General features: G+C 39.3%; 1 protein-coding gene across 2 annotated transcripts in view; it reads right to left on the bottom strand.

Annotated features, from left to right (window-relative positions):
* The window catches only part of ZNF407 (zinc finger protein 407), a 442,554-nt gene that overhangs the window by 138,684 nt on the left and 288,057 nt on the right, over positions 1–15,813 (bottom strand). The window lies entirely within an intron of this gene.

Raw genomic sequence — 15,813 nt, 5'->3', positions numbered from 1 at the left:
ATATGGAAACTAACTGTTCCCTTAGATGAACTCTAAGGCATTATGTAAAAATTGTTCTTTCGATACCTTGAAAATATTTCTGTGAAATATGAAAACTCTACAGAAACCTTAGAGTTGTGAAGGAAATACAGTCTGCTCAAGTTGTGTGCATGGGCAGTGCTATATTATTTGATCTCTGAACTTGTTCAAACCACTGTAAACTGTGCCACCTTAAAGTCTCATTTGTTTAACCATGATTAAAAATTCTGTGACTGAACATAGCAATGTGCTGATCAACTTATCAATTGAAATGTTTGAAATGTGTTGAGCACAGAAAGGCCTAATCATAAATTAGGAATAAGAGATCATAAGACATTACAAATGGTTTCCCTTATTAGTTTGCAATGCAGGGATTGTGCTAATAAAATAACCCATGAAGGTGACAACTCGCAAATCCAGGCACTTTTGAAGCCAAGTAATACCCTTAAATATGACATGACAATAATGTACTGCATATAAAATGTTTTTTTAATTATTCACTGTGCCTTGACTGCCTGTTCCATTATCAGTCTTGTCCCTAGTGCTTGGAAAATACATTATTCCATATCTGACATACAAAACACCAAACATTGTATTTCATATTATACTTACGGAATTTAAATCAAATGACTGTACTTAGAAGTCTGTGACTTTAAGAAGTACTGTATCTGCACTAAAATGGTGGCATTATAAACATTTAGCTAAATATTATAGTGTTGCAATAGTGATGATAGTTAAACAGCTGACATGCTTTGTGTTATAAACTCCACTTTCAGGAGTTTATAAACTCTGAGATAAAGATTCCCTTTATATTGAAATTTGGCAATGAAGAACTTAGCCCAGAAGGAATTCTTCTGCTTCAAAAACTTGAATAAAGTCAGACTTTGGGGTTTTAGTTCAGCTCTTGAGTTATATCAGCCAAATAAATAAACACGGCTTTTAAGAGACTGGTCTGCATTCCAGTAACACTAACATAGAAGTTATTTATGTTAAATTATTATCATTATTCCTTAATATGAACAAGTGTGTTTTTGTCTATATAAGTTATTTCCTATTTTGAATGAATTATGTATATGTGGCAATTTTTGACTGGGCATTCACAGAATGGATATTCCTGGTAGAGAGTGAAGTAGTTATGTGAAAATGCTGCCATACAGGAGTGGAGTGGAAACTTTCCCTCTCTCCTTTCTTCCACGCAATGAGTGCTGCTACAGGGCATGGACGGGGCAGATGAAATGTTTCCCCAACCCCATTACAATGCTAGGGCATTGTGGGTATTGTTTGGAGTCTTCACCTGCCCAAGATTGCTGCAGGTGATGATGAGCAGGGAGATGGAGCCTTTTCCTCAAGTTAGGCTGCAGATGGAGGGAGAATGGTCCCACTTGTATAAGTCATGTACAGTGGTACAGACACTATAAGTCAGTAGCTGCCAACAGTTCCATAGCGGTATCTCAACCACCACAATTATCTTTTTGTTCATAGGAAAGGAAAATACTGTGGTAAATGTTTTGGAGTAAAGGATGACATTTAAATAGTGGTCAGATTGTCTGAAGTTTTCTTGATCGTTTACTTTTTATCCTTCCCTATGTCACTGAAATCCATCCTTTCCTCTCTACCTTTACTTCTAAAAGCCTAGTCCATATCTCAGTCTTTTCTTTTTTGTGGCCAACTGTTTGAACGTGAAAAGTGGGAAGTATTATTCTCACCCCTTTGTTTGTCATCCCATCCTATCCTCCATCCCAGCCAAAATACTGCTACTAGAGTCTCCTACCTTTCCTAGCAGGTCATTCCTCTTCCTTGAATCTCTTCACTAGCTTCCCATCTTTTACTACCACACCAAGAAAAAGCTAGTACTCTCTAATTTCCCCTTTTTAGTATCTCTGCTCTCAAGTATTTCTCTCACACTCGCACCATACACGCCACCCTGTCCTCCACCCCTAAGTGCTACCATTGACTTCTACTCTTCACTTCACATCTTCTATTCTGTCCTTATGCCTTATGTCGTCCACTTCTTGTTCACTACGAGCCACATTCTTAAACTGAGGTGCCTAAACCCACATTATATAATCTCTATATACCTATATGCAGATTTTTAGGTACCTAACTAGGGGTCAGAGATTCAGTTATCCAAAGGTGCCTAAATGTCAATTTAGGCACCTAACTCCAGATACAAAATTGTGAAATAGGGCTTTATGTGCCCTTCCTCATCGCTAAGTCCTTTTTAAAAGCCACTTCTTTTGAAGAGGCCTTCCAGTGTTGATCACCATACTGCCGTTGTACCCTCAACATGTTGTGTTTGATTTTTTTGTCCCATACAGTGTATTTGTCTGCCAGAATTTTAGACTGTTATTTCTTGGGGCAGTGCTTTTTGTGTGTGTTTGTAAAATATCATGTATATTTATGGTTCTATATAAATAATAAACACTAACACAAAGAAGAGACTTGTAGAGTTGGCAGAAGAGAACTGTAGACTGTTCCAGCAGAGTGGGCTCAAAGACACTAAGCCAACAGACAAGCTATTTCTTTGATCTTATCACACTGTATTATAGCAGGGGTTCTCAAACTGGGATCCCTCAGGGGGTCACGAGGCTATTACATGAGGGATCCCGAGCTGTCAGTCTCCATCCCAAACCCCGCTTTGCCTCTAGCATTTATAATGGTGTTAAACATATTAAAAAGTGCTTTTGATTTATAAGGGGGAAAAGGGTTGCACTCAGAGGCTTGCTATGTGAAAGGGATCAGCAGTACAAAAGTTTGAGAACCACTGTATTATAGGATATCCCTCAAAAATTTCCTGTGGTTTTAGCCTTGGATTACATTGTAGGCTCACATCATCACTATTTTAACTAACTAATTACTCTCTCACCCCATTTAAAGGGCAAACTTAATATGTAGTTTAAAAATATTCAATTCTACATTTTATTATTAAAGCTAAATTGCTTTGGCCTATATTTTAAAAAGGTATTTAGGTGTTGCTCTGCTTGGCGTTGCAAAGGCTAACTGACTTAGGAGCCTCCGTCTAATTTGAGATGCTTGGTAGGTCTACACTTAAAACACTGCAGCAGGTGCAGCTGTGCCACTGTAGCGCTTCAATGAGGACACCACTACTCCTACAGGAGAGCTTCTCCCATCGGCTTATTTAATCCACCTCTGCAAGACGCAGTAACTATGTGGATAGAAGAAGTTCTCGCAGTGACATACAGCTATCTACACCAGGGGTTAGGTCAGCATAACTGCATCATGCAGGGTGTGTATTTTTCACACCCTTGAGTGAAGTAGTTATACCAATGTAAGTGTATAGTGTAGATCTGGCCTTAGGCTCCTAAATCAGTTAGGCCTAGCAATGCTGGGTGGAGAAAGACCCAAACACCTTTAAAAATATGGGCCAAAGGGATTAGTTTCTTCCTTTTGACTTCTACAGCCAGTCAGAGATTACTGAGGTGTCCTTCTTTTTGTTACTTTGTAATCAATCCGGAAAATGTTGATTTTACAGCTAGAAATGAATTATGCCAGACTCCAAAAGGTAGTGGATGGGGATTAGTATTAATAATCAGAAGACTGTTCCTCTTGCTAATAGAAATCTTAAGAGGCATCCTGATATGATTTAAAAGTGACAAAAATTCGACTTTATTAACTCTGGAGTTTAGTTTTCTAAACTTGCCCATCCAGAATGCAAGTTGCATACACGAATGTTTTTCAAAGATTTTATATGCATGCCTAGATGAATAGTTCACTTCCTCCCCCTCTCCAAGCATTTTATTCAAATGCTCTGCTAATGAAATACACAGATTACACTCTTCTTTTATGCAGTACCCACCATCTTGAAAAGACACTGCAAACATGCAAATGGAAGGTTTTAGAGGCATGAATGGGACATAATACTTATTACTTCATCCACTAGGTCTTAGAGACCATAGCATTTTTCAGGGTTCATATTCTCACAAAAAATGAACTGTTCTTTAAAAGTTTCTCCAGGGTATTCGGCACAAACAGCCTCTTTCTGTACAGGACTGCACATAATCGTAAGTACATCTGTCACTACTTACATCTGAAAAGAAACACAGTGATACAGTAGACTGAGTAAAAAGATTTATTTAAAGTTTCCCCTTTGAGTTAGCATGGGTGAAGTTCACCCTGGTGTAGAGGGCCTGCAGAAGGCCCTCTGCAATACTGAAACCAGGGGTGTCAAATTCATTTAATATGGTAGGCCAGATCCAATATCCTGCTGCTTGGCAGAGCCTCTTAAATTCAACTAAGTGGTTCTACACCTGTACACGAGGTTTTGCTGGATTGCTGTGCTGGAGTCTGGACAAGGGGAGTGTGATTTTTACAGTGCACCAATGTGTGGTGCTCTAACTGCTCCGTATGGACTCTGATGGTGCACACTAAATGTTCCTTAGTGTACACTGATGTACCCAGTCCTGTATACATGATGCACACTAGCAAGGTCTACTCGCAAAGGTTAGAGCACAACACACTGGTCCCTGAACAAATCATGTCTCCCGTAGTGCAGACTCTGGGGTTGTGTAAACATGTCAGTAGATTCATGGGAAGTCTGGGGGCTGGATGAAACTGTTCTAGTTAGATCCAGCCCATGGGCCATATGTTTGACACCCCTGATTAAATCCTGCAGCACAAGCTACAACAAATAGAAATAGTAAGCAGGATTTTGATCCAGTAGTTAACAAGTAGCAGATCATTTAAAAATAGACAATTTCTTACAGGAATAACAACCTCAGTGATGGAAATTAAGCAAACTTCTGCTGAAACCTATCTACATTGCTAGAGAATCCTAATCCCATTTACTAGTCAGAAAATAGCCAAAAAACAGGAGTCTCACTCAATACTTACAGTAAACACCCAACCAATTTGGAAAACTCACTATCATTACCTAACTCTCACAGTTATGATTTAAACTAAAAACAAAGGGATTCATAGATTTAAAGACCAGGAGGGACCATTATGATCATTCAGTCGGTTCTCTTACATAACACAGGCCATAGAATTTCACTGAATGATGCATGCATCAAGCCCATGTATCAAGACACGCACACACAGACAGAAGAAATCTGCTACTGACTACATTTCCCAACCAGATTCACCAATTTTTAAAAAGTAAAATATATTAAAATGTAGCCAATCCCTAGCCAGAAAATGCATAATCTCTGAAACAAGAGGACCTTGCCTATAGTTGGGGCTAGCTGAATAGCTGTAATGGATATGTCTTCCATGCACACCCCATCAGAAACCACCCTTTCTCAAATCAGTTTGTTCAACATGCAGTCTGTTTCAGTAAGAAAGAAAAGTGCAAACAAACAAAAAGCTGCGTCTGTTCTGTGAGGATGCCCCATTTCATGTCCAGTATTTTTGTGTTAGCAGAGAAACACACAGAGAAACTGGTTTATTCAGGCACAACATTCACTGAGGACGTAAGCTCCCTGCCTAACTCATGACTTTCCAGAAGAAACAGCTTATGCACTCAAGGTTTGTCTACACTATAGTTTTGAACTCAAGTTAATTGATTCCAATTAATTCAAGTTTGCTACCATGTTTGTACATGTTAATCTGGACACTCCAAAAATATTTGTTCCAGTACACAAACTTTAGTGTAAACATACCTTCCCAGCATTAGAGGGAAACAAATGAGAAGTATTGCCAGCCCCAAGTCCTGAAAAATCATGAGTCAAGCCTCAAAATATCATCATGAGATTAATTTAAAATTCACAAGGTTTTTTTTTTATTATTTTTTTTTGTTATCTGGTTTCTGAGCCTTTGGGATGTACTTGGGTCACATTTCCAAGCTCTTCCTCGCAGCCAGGAGAGTTAGAAACTTAACATTTTGTTTATTAAATGAAAGCTGAGATATTCACATAAATCTAGCAGCTGGAGCTTTAAGAAAAACATCAAATTTTGAGAGCCTCATGATAAAATCGCTAGAGTAGGCAACACTACAGAAGGTTACAAAAAGGTCAGGCCCTAAAAGACAGACACACCCCAAAGAGTTCCTCTCTTAATGAGGTAAATGGATGTGCTTTTTAATAGTGTTAGCTCATTCGAATTAGCTTAACATGTTTGAAAAGCCATGTCTAGGCACAGGTTAAAACATTTGAACATGTATTAGCCTGTGTCTGGATGAGGTTTTTCAATCATGTTAAGCTAATTCGGTTGAGCTAACACGACTGAAAAAACACAGCCAAAACCACCACACAAAAGAAGCAGCCTAATCAGTCGTGCATATTGCCATACAGAAACAATTAAACAACAGTAAGACAGAATAATCCATGTTCATACTGTTTAACTACATACTGTATGTTTCACAAAGAAAATAATAAAAAACTATTTGGGATTTACTCAGAGTACTGAAGTCACACTCGTGCCTAATTATAATAATTCTTCAGCTTTTCTACACTGCTAATTCTGTATTTTTTTAATGATCTATTTGTTATGACATACAGTATGTGTGACAGATGTCCAATGCTGGCTGCTAAAAAGTAGCAGAGCCCTGTAGGGCAGCAGCAAGAATTCGTGCATCAGCACTGAAATGGATGGGAAACTGATAAATTACTACTTGTGTCCCAGTTTTCTTCAGCAGAATATTGTGTCCAAACTGTAGTTTGGGCTAAATAGTCACAATTATATTTATAGTGTACATAGCCCAATTTTAAGGAATTGATTATTTCAAATGTATGCTCTTAAGAAGCTGATCTCAGTGGGCCAATTTTACTCCTCCATATACCAAATTACAGTAAATGGGCTTTTTGAAGGGAACTATGGAAGTGCTGGAGTGACATAATCCATCCCTTGCTCCCTGCAATGTATAGGCAGACTGTAACATCATTCCCTCCAAAGCTATGGTGGACAAACAATACTTGCAACCTCTCTCTGCAACCTCTTATGGGGTTCCCAGCCACAGAATCTGTGTAATGTACATACAGTGGTGTGTCTGAAGGCCTACCCTCAGTAGCCAATTCTGATCAGCCTTTTTGGGGCTGGCCCCAGAATGCCCCTTAGAAGCATGTAAGGAATGCAGAGATCTCCTGTGCACACTCCACCCCCGCACGGCCTTACCAAGAGTTTCTAGTGGCAGAAACGGGAGGGGATTATCATGCATCAAATCTTTGCTCTTGACTAATTTCACACTGGCTGAGAATCACTGGATTCCTCTTGGGGGGATTCCCCCCCCTTTCCTTTTTTATTTTTGCAGGCTGGATACTGAAGAAGCTGGCTCGAGAAGAGGAGGGTTTGCTGTGCATAGAAGACACACAAATATGTTTTGGGAGGATACTGGGCAGATCATGAGGATCAAAGTGGGGATGGGAGGTTTAACTGACACAGACCTGGATTCAGCAAGAATCTTAAGTACACATGGAATTTTAAGTACCAGTAGTCCTATTGACTATTTCAATGGGACTACTCATGAGTTTAATGTTATGTGCTTGCTTAAGTATGCTGCTGAAATGGGGACAGGGAAAGCATTCAATTAAAAAAAAAAAAAAAAAAACTGGATGCGCTAAGACTAAGTGAAGATGTTCCTTTCCCTCCCCCTTAACGGCAATTATTTTTCTATCATACTTTTCTAAATGACCACCTAAAGTTACACTGAAAAATTCAAGTAGCTGTGTAATGTACATACAGTGAGGCACAAAATGTTCCCACAAACATACATGTACAGATGGAGGCTATGAAAGGGTTTGGATTCTGCAGGCTGCAGGGAGATGAAAAGGACTTCTAACTTTGCTGAAGTCACAGATGATAGCAGCAGACCCTACAGGCTGCTTGTCAGTCTTGGATGCAGATGGCCCTTCTTCCAACTGGCCTTTATGTCAGCTCTCTTTCAGCCATTCTGGTAGCAGACAAAGCTCCCTAGAGGGCACGTCCTGTTGCTCTGCTGCCTGGGTTAGTGTCAAGAGCAGTATTGTCTCTATTACCTCTGCTCTACGGGATTTGTTATGCTATTATACTGCCTACCCCCTACCCTTTGCCACTCCCACCACCCCATGAAGCTGGAGACCATTCTCCCTCTCATTTCAACTACTCAGATTTATCTTTGGAATTAAATCTTAATTTCCTGAAAGATTCATTTTGAAAGTAAATATAAAATCACTGCTGATAAAATTTGTGGATGACACAAAGATGGGTGGAATGGTAAATAATGATGACAGGGCAGTCATACAGATGATCCGAATTGCTTTGTAAGCTGGGCCCATCCAAATAAAGTGCATTTTAATACAGCCAAATGTAAGGCCATACACCTAGGGACAAGGAATGTAGGCCATACCTACAGAATGGGGGACAATATCCTGGAAGGCAGAGACTCTGAAAAGAGTCACTGTGGACAAACAGCTCGATGTGATACTGCTGCAAAAGGGGTTAATGCAATTCGTGGATGTGTAAACAGGTCAGTAGTAGGTAGGAGTAGGGAGATCATTTTGCCTCTCTATACATCGTTGGTGAGACCAATACTGGAATATTATGTCCAGTTTTGGTATTCACATTTTTTAAAGGATATTGAAAAAATTGGAAAGGGTGCAAAGAAGAGCCACAAAAATTATTCATGGGCTAGAAAAAAATGGCACACAGTCAGAGATTTAAATAGTTCAATCTGCTTAGTTTATCAAAAAGAAGATCAAGAGAAGACTTGATCACGGTGTACAAGTGGGTAGTAAAAGGCTTTTTATTTTAGTGGAGAACACCATAACAAGAACTAATGACTAGAATTTAAAACCAGACAAATTCAAATTAGAAATACGACACATTTTTACCAGTAAGGGCAATTAACCTTTGGAACAAACTATGAATGGAAGTGATGGATTCTCCATCCCTTGATGTCTTCAAATTAATACTGGATAACTTTCTGGAAAGTGTGCGTTAATGTAAAAAAAGCTATCGGGCTCAATTCTGGAGTAACTGGATGGAATTCCATAGACTGTGTTATACAGGAGGTCAGACTAGGTGATCTAATGGTCCTTCTGAGCTTATTCCTCTAAATCTATGGAAAGTATGGTTCAACTCTGAAAAATGTCACCATGAGGTTCCATGTTTGTTGTCTTTCTATGACTTCCACAGGAAATGTGCTCAGTTAAAAATGGAATCTCATGGCTCATCAGCAGTAATAAATAATGTGCTGGTCCAATTTTTGCTCTCAGTTACATCTGTGCAACATCATTATTCTGTCTTCACAGCATCATTATCTGCACGGGGTAGCTAGCAGCAGTGTTCAGCACTGCAGTTGGAGATTACCTAGTAATCCTGTTAATGATGCGTTGGGTGAGAATAGAATACAGCTCCTTTTCCCATCGCTGTGTTGGTTCTGCGAGAATAGGAAGCAGCAACATTCATTTTTGTCATTACAGGAAGTAGATATGCCTCACCTCAGAGGGAGTAGGTGTTCTTACATAGCCACTTTACAGAGAAAATTCACACATGAAGTAAAATGTGCTGTGCACATCACCAAAAGAAACTATGAAATGGTGTGCGGTTGACTCAATACATCGGAAAATTGTGTATTTAACCTATATTATATACAAAGGGAAGTAAGTACACACAAATGGTGTGAGCTGTATAAACTAAATGTGTTTCTAGCACTCTCACTCCAATCCACCTAGCTTCAGATAAGGCATCTTATACTCTAAAAATCATACCCGCTCACCAATAAAAAATAATTTACTGTAGGTTTTCCAATGATATGCATTTCCAATGATATATGTTTAAGTGTTAGGAATAAAATTTTAATGAGACCAGAAATCATTATCCATGTTTCACAGCACCTTTGCTAGCCCACAGATTCAAAAGTGTAGAATTTGCCTTAAATTTGGGTTAATGATATGGGGGGACCCCCCACCCTGGGGGAGGGGGAAGGATTGACTATTAAGAGAGAACTTTCTGCACTAAAGTCCAATAAGAACATGGTTTACTGGCGACTTTTATTAGACCCAAATCACATAAATCATCCTACACTTAGGCTACTCTAATGTTCTGTCATGGAAAAATAACTATTTTAGTAATAAAAGTTTAAAGTGTGTGTAAGGGAAGAAGGGAAATTCTACACAGTGATGTGGATCTGCTTTCTGTCCTGCCGAGGGTTAATATGAAGAGAGAAAAAAAATGGTAAAATATGAAGCCAGTTTCCCGGCTTCATCTTTCACATTCCTATACCATGCTACAGCAGAAACTAATGAACTTGCTCATCTTTGAAAGCCCTTTTGCAAGCACTTTCCCTTACCTTTAACTCTGATCTTTACAGATTTTCCCTTATGTGTGTGCCAATTTTACTGGTAAAATACTTACACTTTTACTGATTGTGTTCTGATGATTTCTACTGAGAGATACTTAAACCTTTTACAAGTCTAAAACTATTTTATCACTTCTGAAGAAAACTAATAGGGCAGAGTCACTGAATGATAAGAGAGAGAGACCACTGAATTTATTTAATAATCCATGTCCATTTCACAAAAATGGCCTGTGTAATCCTTTTAAAAATAATAACCTGTTCATTTCAGACCTTGCACAATACTTCTCTTTGTCCCTTGTAAGTCTCTCAAATGTCTTATTTTAAAGGAATATATAGTACTCCCGGAAGACATTTTCCCATTTCTATTCTCTTCAACTCCTGTGAGCCCTTGTTCTGTGTGATAAGGCAATCTCCTTCGGGATCTGAGCTGTGTAGTTTCGCACCACGAGTGACAAGGACTCGACTTGAATAACTGCTGTGCGCAGGTTGTAATTATGTCAGCTGGAGTGTTGAACAAGGGGACTGATTAATGTGAGCCCCAGCCCAGGCACAGGCCCTATCAAAACCTTCGTGCAGGCCAGCAGTGGGGATGGGTTAGAGCAGAAAGACAAAACATGCTGTATCGTCCATGATAGATGAATTGCTCCAACAGTCTTCAGGCAGATGTTCCAGGACAGTATAATATACAATTACTCTGCCTTATCACCTTCCCAGGGACAATAAAGCTTCCTCCTTCTATAGCTCATGTGAGTGAAGGCAAAATTAGTTTTACTTTTACAACACTGACTCACTTATCATGTTGCCTTGATTGTGCTTTTACAGCTAAAGAAAACATGTATTCTACTTTAAAACTTAAAAAAACAAAACCGACCCCCCCCCCAATCTTTTATAAAACAAGAGGATTTCTTTGAAACTACTTTGCATCATAGTAACACAATTCTTAAAGGCCTAGATTTACCACCGTACTCTAAAAACATATGGGCCATTCATGTGTTTAATGTTATACATGCGCTTAAGTAACCCACTGAATCAAGTCAAAATGGATGTTTAGTTAAAAATCTGTGTGTTTTGAAGAGGGGTTGCTCATGTGACTAACATATACATTGACAGCTATTTTTAACTAGGCACCCATTCCAAGCAGCGCAGACCTACAAGCCATAACAATTTTAAAAAGAAGCCTCTAGTGTCCATTTTGTGTCCACATACTCTGTCAGAGATCACAGGAATTGACTCTAACTATTCCACTCATGTTTCAGACAGTTAACAAAATTCCACTTATGTTTCAGAGGGTAAACAGAAATGGATAAGGAAATGGAAAAGAAATGTAGGAGCAAAAATTAAATTAAATATACATATTTAGGGCCCAACCAAATTCACAATCCATTTTGGTCAATTTCATGGTCATAGGATTTTAAAAATCGTAAATTTCATGATTTCAGCTATTTAAATCTGAAATTTCACAGCGTTGTAATTGTAAGGGTCCTAACCCAAAAACGAGTTGTGGGGGGGTCACGGTACTGCTATCCTTACTTCTGCACTGCTGCTGGCGGTGGTGCTGCCTTCAGAGCTGGGCAGCTTGAGAGCGGCAGCTGCTGGGCAGGATCCCAGCTCTGAAGATGGTGCTGCCGCCAACAGCAGTGCAGAAGTAAGGATGCAGAAGTAAGGATAGCATGGTATGGTATTGCCACCCTTACTTCTGTGCTGCTGCCTTCAGAGCTGGGTGCCCTGCCTAGCTCTGACGGCAGCAATGCAGAAGTAAGGGTGGCAATACCACGACCCCCCTAAAATAATGTCGTGACCCCTTTTGGGTCAGGACCACCAATAGTAGAAACGCTGATCTCCCCCATGAAATCTGTATAGTATAGGGTAAAAGCACACAAAAGACCAGATTTCACGGTCTGTGACGTGTTTTTCATGGCCGTGAATTTGGTATTCTTTACGTATTCTTTCTCCGTTATCGTTTATGTTTGAGTTTGCGCTACTGCTGTGTGGGGAACTTTTGAAATTAGCTCTGTGCCACCAAGGCTACTTCCACCAAAGTTCAATCAACAAATAAATGAGTATTTGGGTGATGATCAAGAGAAGAATTTGATTCCCGATATCTTAATATCGTTTTTCTTTCATACTTAGTAGTTATTGCTCAAGAAGTTCCGCTTATAATGGGAAAGGGATTCTAAATAGTTCCACTTGCTTTAAAATTCACCGCTGCCCTCAGTGATGATTTTCTCTTCCTTACTACCTGTTAGTACATTAATGGCTTGATCCAAAGAAGCAGAAATGTATTTGGAAGAACTTATACTTGAAGGTCAAGTTTTTTAAAAACAAAACAGAACAAAAAACAGGGCTCTGATCCAGCCAACACTTGAAGTCAATGGGACTACATATACATCCTTAAGTTTTTGCAGGATTGGAGCCAAAATCTGGAGATGTATTTAGTTCTCATGAAAAATACTGGATTACCAGCCCTGGAGACTAAGGATGGGATTTCAAAAGAAGACTAAGGGAGTTAGTCACTCAACCCCTGCTGAAATTCAATGGAATTTGGGCACCTAACTCCATTAGGCTCCTTTAAAAATCTCTGCATAAAGCCCTTTACCCAGGAAACAACAGTGCAGGCTTCCCTACATCATCTTGCTCCTTGTGGTTGCTGCTCCTCCACAAACTCTATGTATGGTAGCAAATACTAAATTCTGAAGCATTCTAGTCTTGTCTAATTTATAGGGAATTAATTTTGTCAAGTTACTGCTCAAAGAAAGCATGGATTCCAAGAATCTCTATTATTATTATTTCTACTACAATACGATAGCATCAAAGGATCCTATTCCAAGATCCACAGTACCCCTTGTGCTGGGCACTGTACAAATAACAGAGAAAGCCATCCCTGCCTTAGAGAGTTTATAATTTATAATAATAATCTATAATCAGACAGGATACATCAGGTGGACAAAACAGACAAATGAAGGTGGAAGAGGTTTGGGAGAATGAGGTACCAATAAAACAGAGTTTAGCAGTTTTTTTTTTTCCCTTGATCCCCACAAACTTTTCTTCTTCTTCTTCTTTTTTTTTTTTAAACACTGCAATGTTCAAAGAATGGTCAAAATATTGCTACATCTCTCACTGGACTTCTAGGCGTATCTGTATCTGTAAGCTCTTCAGAACAGGTAGTGGGTGAAATCCTGGCTCCACTGAAGACGGTGGGAATTTAACCATTAACCTCAATGGAGCCAAGATTTCATCCAGCGTCTTTATTTTGGCATCGGCAGCACCAAGCACACTAGTGCTTAGGAGTGCCAGCAGGAAACACATTACCCACCCTTTGCTTCGCTGGGAGTTTATCTCCCCAGAGAACAATGGGGAGAAGCTGCATTGGCTCAAGCACTGGAGGAGGGGCACTGACAATTCTTCCTAGGGTGCCACTAGTGTGCCACTGAAACCAAAAGCAGATATTTCAGAGTAGTGCAAGGGATGTTGAGATTCTACTGTGGCCATACTGTAACAGTATGGAAGGAAAAGATACAGAGTTCCAAACAAGAAATCAAGTTAGGTGCTATGGCTGGTGGAAGCAGGCAAGAACACAGCTGCAGCAGGCCAATATTTTAGTTATCCAAAAGGAAAAAAAAAAAAAAAATCACTGTAACAAACGACTTTAGCAGTTGATTTACATTATAAAGCTGTTTTTGCAAGGCAAGAGATAGAGACTCTTTCTTGTTTTAAAATGAAAGCTTAGGTGTCCAACTAACCCGTGAAGATGTTTATTAATGTTTCAGAGACCGCTGGACTGTGAGCATGTGCAAAATTCATTAACCAACCTAACTAGCCCCAGGACTAGTTCATGAACATATATGGGAACTTTTCAGATCAAGCAGCTTTTGAAATATGGTGCTACAGACAAATTAGGAGCCCTTTCAGAAAGGGAAGACCTCATTTTGAAGTCGCTTACCTCACAGATGCCTTGTACTTTTACTTGAAAGAAGGGTAAGAATTTACCTGAATTTTTGTTGGTGTTTCAAAATGAAGTTTATAGTGTGAACCACACTGCCTCCTTCACTATGGAGTCACCACTGAGATTCAGTAATCACCTTGACAGAGGGAGGGTGTTTATATAATAAAGTTAAGAGGTTCTGGTGATATCACAATAAATTACCAAAATGATTGTTCAAGTGCTTTATGATGTCACTAGAACTCCTGGATATATTTATAGGCTTATAACACAAGGAGAAGTTTTATAGTATTATAAACTACAGAGTTTTCTAGCCATGTGTCCTTTTAATACTGATGTCACAGCTAAAAATATAAAAGACAGTACTGCTAAAGAGTGTTAGAAGTGATGTTAATTTAACACTATTTTAAAAAAAGATTGTTGTTGATATACAGCACAATAATACAATACCATGACAAGCTGGGCTGTTGTGCTCAGGCAGAAGGAAAAGAAAGACTAAGAGCCAGATTATGATCATATCCGCCTTCAGTAAGGGAAAGAATGTAACTGCACTGCCCCCAAAGCAGACCAGATAGCTAGCTGTGATTTTAAGAGTCATAGTTCATTTTCTGGCTCCCCCTTTGCTCCAGGGGGAATGTAATCTGCTATTAGGTAGAACAGACGTGGATTACTTCCTCCTGCATGTCAGCTCACCTATTGGGAGAGAATGTATTGAGTCAAGGCTCCACACATGTGGCAAAAGGTGTAAGAGCCCTGTGCAGTCTGCTTCCCCCATACTTTGAGTTATGGGGGGTGGGGGGGATCCCATAGACCATATGAAAATATAAGCGGTGCATTACAATCCCTTCCTTTCCTGGGCAGGGCACAAGGCGAAGTGATGATCTTGTCTTGAAATAGCATACACTTTTCCCTGCATATTGTAACAAATATTGCTCCACACTCATGTGTGCAGCCCATTATTTTAAGTATATGTTTTGGTGATTTAATTTGTGGTTTTGTTGTCATGTTTTGTCATTATTAGCAGAACCCTTTCATAAAACCGAAGTCTTTAAACGCAGTTACATATAACATTATGCTGTATGTGATTGCAAAGATTCAAAAGTTGCTGTAATACTTGGATTCAAAATATTTTTTTCTTGAGCAAAGAGAGAGAAACTGGAAACTAACATAGAGAATGGTCACCATTAAAATCTGTACAAAAGCCATAGCAAGTAAGTAGCGATATTCCCTGTAGGGACTAGTGATAATACCACAATGATATTATCTACTTGCAAAGGCAAAATTGTAGATTTTAATGGTGACTATTATAACTGTGTAAAGAAAGTTCCAGAAAAGTCTCAAATAATCTCTATGGTCCCCATTCAGACCTAAATCCACCTGGCCAAGCCACATAGGCCAGCTGTGCACTGGCCAGATCAGGAGGTAAGGTTGGCTCAATGAGCAAGACAATAAACAGGTGCTTAGATCTATATTCTGTGTTTACAATGTCTAGCAAAATTAAGCCCTAAACTATGACTGGGCCCCCTACATGCCACCGTAATACAAATAAACAAACAAACAAGCAAACATTAAACGATACAGCTTGGGAACTAGTTTAGGATGGAGCGCTCATGTACATAAGCTT

Source organism: Malaclemys terrapin, chromosome 2, assembly GCF_027887155.1.
Source record: "Malaclemys terrapin pileata isolate rMalTer1 chromosome 2, rMalTer1.hap1, whole genome shotgun sequence".
Taxonomy (NCBI): Eukaryota; Metazoa; Chordata; order Testudines; family Emydidae; genus Malaclemys; species Malaclemys terrapin.
Note: the sequence above shows the minus strand (reverse complement) of the source record. Positions and strands in the feature narration are given on the sequence as shown.